Genomic DNA, 4505 nt, shown 5'->3' with positions numbered 1-4505 from the left:
TTTGATCCAATTACTCTACCTAGGTATATGTTTATTACCTAATTATTACCTTGGTGCAACTTCTTTTGAATTTCTTCATTTGTTTCTAAAAGGGTTAATCTATTATGTGTTAAGTTGGTTTACTTTTTTAAGTTTATGATCCTAATAACAACAGTTTCTTAAGTATTTTGTTTACACAAAAATATATGCATCATTCTTTGAGAAAAGTCAGTTTACACTTATTAATTCTTTATAATACCTTGATAAATAGAAAATTAAAAACAACCTATTAAGAAAAAATCTTATATAGATTCATTTGTTGTTGCTTATTAGCAATAAATGCACAAATTGAGAACTTGAAGAACTTAGAGCAAAGGCCAGCCAGCAAGTGAGGTACTCACTGGACCATTAAAGGTTGTGATGGGAGCAATTATTATAGTCTACCATCTTAATCAGTATATGAAGTTGCATACTGATGAAAATCTTAATTAGTCAGGCCCCTAATTAGTGTCTAGACTCCTAATGAAAATCCAAAAAAAGGGACGGAGAGACACACAAAAAAAAAAGAATTAAAAAACTGCAGCTGAATAAAAACCAAGCCTATGGTTGTGAAGATCACTTGAAGAAGGTATGGTTCTAGGTGGCTTGATATCATAGTTGTCAAAGATCCCATTACCATTATCACCAAAAAAAGTAGAAGAATTAGCAATCTCATTATCCATAAACTTGCTTGCCTTGCTTGCCTGATTAGTCACGCATTTTTTCAAAGCTTCCATTGAATCCTTTAATTGTTCAAGTTCTTGCAAGTCAAGTTGACTTATGGGAGCTTCCCACCAACATTGGCTCTGACTAGTTTTCCTCATTTCATCAAGTGATTCGCCTCTTTTCTTCTCAATTTCAACCTCACCAAGAATTTGAGTGAGTTGCAAATTGAGCCCATAAACATTAGAATTTCGATGAGCCTCAACAAGTTGAAGTGAATTATTTGCGATTGAATTATTATTAGTATTATTTCTCGTGAGGAACCTATCAATAAGGGACTCAACATTAGGGTGGCCGAAAGAAAAGACTTTTCTTGCAGGGAAAAAACTATGATAGCTATTTCAACACCACAGAGAGTGCACAGTTCACTTGCTTTTTTGAAAAGACCAGAGCGACGTTTTGAGAAGGTAACCTGGAGGTGATTCTTGACCTCTATCTTGGCAATTTTGATCTTTTGACGACCCATGCTACTAGGTTTCTTTGCCATGTTTGATAAAATAAGTTGTAAGAAAGGAATAAGAGATAATATATTCTTGTGATTTTGAGTTAACATTGAGAGTGACAAATATGGACTATTTAAAGGTATACATGCTACACTCTCAAACAATTGATGTTATTATTCTATGTAATATGTTGATTTGGGGGTTAGAAAATATTATCCCATTAAAGGATAAATAATGGTGATTACTCAATAATGCACTTTAGTTGGCATTATATGTTAATCCCTTAATAAATGGTGTAATGAGTTAATTGTTAATTTGTGACAAATTGTCAACCCTTCTATATATTGGTTGTTTATTTGATTGTTTTTTTGATTAAGAGAATAATTATTTTAAAAAATAAATGATGGTGAATAAGAAAAGGAGAACTATATTCCAACATTAGATACTAATTTTTATTTTTGACTTGTAACCTAAATTAAAGAAAATCATGTTTGACATTTAAGTTTTTAGTTGTAACCTAATTAAGGAGAAGCCAATTATGATATTAATTGGATAATATAATTAATAGTGTCTTAAGTTGGTAATAAGTTAAGATATGGGGCAAGTTTGTTAAAAAGATACTATGGAAAACTATTTTGCCAAAGTTATAAACTTCTTGAAAAATTTGTCAAAAGGACACTTAAATGCACATCATCATCAACTTTTTCAACTTAACAATTTCACCCACAAATTTTATAATAATTCACTTTAACCCAATACTTCCAAATTAATAAATTCATCCACAAGTTTTAAATAATACACTTCAACCCACTCTATCATCCACCATTATATATACAAAAATATCTAGATTTTCAAAAATATTAAATAAAAAAAATTCAAAAGCTAAAAATAGAAGGTAGTTGTTTTTCCCGCCAAAAAGCTCCGATTCCAACCACTTTTTCGGCGTTATTTTCCGGCAATCAGCTCTAAATCAGTCCATAATTATCATAAACTTGTTCATTGCACCCATTGTTACCTCATTTGGTTAGTATCTTATCAAACACACTTTCCACCATTGTTCAAAAGCTTGAAACCACTCACATTACTCAAAACCACTTTAGAAAGTACATTACAGCATCTCAGGTGACTCCAAGTTCATTTCTCTATTCCATTAACCCAACGATCATTGATTAGAAGCAATATTTGCAATTTTAAGGTTTTCGTACAAATAGTTGCCCAGTCATCAACCATTGATCGTCATTCATCGATCGTCCATATAACTCGACCTAGACCATCAGCATAATCTACTGTCGACCAAGGCCTAATTCTAGGATGTCTATTGCAAAATTTGTTCTAGTTTTTGGTGATTTCATGAGAGAATAGGTGGAGACTCCCAAATGCTTGAAATGGAGATCTTTTACCAAGGTGACAATCCCCGTTGCTGTTTGCCACAACAGTTCGTATGATGAATTGGTTGCAAGCTTAATGTAGAGCGGAGATGTGGATTGATCAGAACCCCCACCTCCATGCCCGGCAGTCGATGGAGGCGATTTCAGTGATTATGAGAATGATGGCGATGATCGTATTAATATGAAAAATGATTGTATGCATATGGGAGATGTTTCATCGGACTCATAGGACGATGATGAAGACCATGGAATAGGATCACAACCAGGATATTTCTTCACCGATGGAACCAATTTCTATATCGATAAAAAATTTGCCGATAAGAAAGATCTCAAAATGCACAATGTTTTGATTATTGTTTGGAGAAGAACTGCTCCAAATTCTTGAAGGCACAATGTTTATCTCGTGGTTGCGGCTGGTTGTTGTGGTCAATAACGTACAAAATCTCGTGCAGATTTTGCATATACAAGTATGTCGGGTTGCACACGTGCGATGTTGAACACACCACCCACAGGCATAAGTGATTGTCCTCCGAATTGATTGCTTCACTATGCATAAATCATTTTTCGAGATGGTAAGGGTCCAAGCATAAGAGAAATTAAAAAAATTATTTTCAAGGAGTTGCATTTTCATGCAAGCTATTGGATGTGTTGGAAAGAATGTGTAATTGCGAAGAACATCATTCGCGGGACATCGAAGTACGGATATGCTTGCTTGCCTCTTTTTCCCACATGGTGGAGTTGTTGAATCTAAGGTCTTCCTACTCTATCATGGTAAACCAGATTGATGGGTCGTTCGTTTACTACTTCTTAGCATTTGGATCTTGCATACGGGGATATGCCCATATGAGAAAGGTAATTGCCATCGATGGCACATATTTGTATGGAAAGTACGGTGGCGTGTTACTGAGTGTAATGGCACAAGACAACAAAAATGATATCTTTCCAATTTCCTTTTGTGTCGTTGATAAAGAGAACGATGCTTTTTGGACCTACTTCTAGAAGTTGAAGTCTATCATAGAAGATGAACTAGATCTATGTGTCATCTCTGACAGGCTGATGTTTCGACTTTTGATGGAATATTTTGCATTATTTTCTTGGGAAAATTATATGTTTTCAAGAAACCAAGGTTGCATTTAATGTTAGATTTTAGTGTTTCAGGGTAAGGAGATAACTGAAGGAAAAAACTGAGAAAAGTAGCAGAAAAAACTTCTGACGGTCAAAATAGTAGACCAGTGCAACTATCAGTGTTAAACAGAACAAGGCATCCTGAAATACTCAGTGACAACCAACATGGTGGACCATCAGTCTTGCAAAGAACCACTACTTTGGCCGTCAATATTATCCAGAACTTGGCTCTCAAGGATCATCAGCAACAGCCTAAGTGGTGGACCACCAGTCTTGTGGCGAACCACTACTTTGGCCGTCAATGCTAAGCAGAACCAGCCTCTTTAGGATCATCAGCAACGGCTCATATGGTGGACCGTCAGTCTTGCGATGGACCACTACTTTGGCCGTCAGTGCTAAGCAGAATCATCTTCTTCAGGATCATCAGCGACGGCCCATATAGTGGACCGTCAGTCTTGCGACGGACCATCACTTTGGCTGTCAGCACTAAGCAGAACTTGGCTTTTAAGGATCATCAGTGATGGCTAATACGATGGACCTTTAGAATTCCGATGGACCACCACTTTGGCCATCACTTTGGACGCGAATTTATAATTTTTGAATTTTAAATCCTTTTTACCTTGGAACATATAAATACCCAGTTTTTGGTTTTATTGGAGATCTTTTTATCTTTTATCCATCTTTTATCTTTTATTAGAGGTTTTCCATGCTAGAAACATATTGTACGTAGTTTTTCTTTGAGATTCAATCTAGAATTGTGGATCTAGATTCCATTATTATTTTTTCCATTGAAGATTGAAGAACAATA

General features: G+C 35.3%; 1 pseudogene; it reads right to left on the bottom strand.

Moving 5' to 3' along the window:
* Positions 1–398: 398 nt before the first annotated feature.
* Positions 399–1264, bottom strand: LOC124890680 (annotated as a pseudogene).
* Positions 1265–4505: the final 3241 nt, after the last annotated feature.

The sequence above is a fragment of the Capsicum annuum genome, unplaced genomic scaffold (assembly GCF_002878395.1).
Source record: "Capsicum annuum cultivar UCD-10X-F1 unplaced genomic scaffold, UCD10Xv1.1 ctg22029, whole genome shotgun sequence".
Classification (NCBI taxonomy): Eukaryota; Viridiplantae; Streptophyta; class Magnoliopsida; order Solanales; family Solanaceae; genus Capsicum; species Capsicum annuum.
The sequence above is the reverse complement of the archived record's forward strand: the minus strand, read 5'-3'. Positions and strand labels throughout refer to the sequence as shown.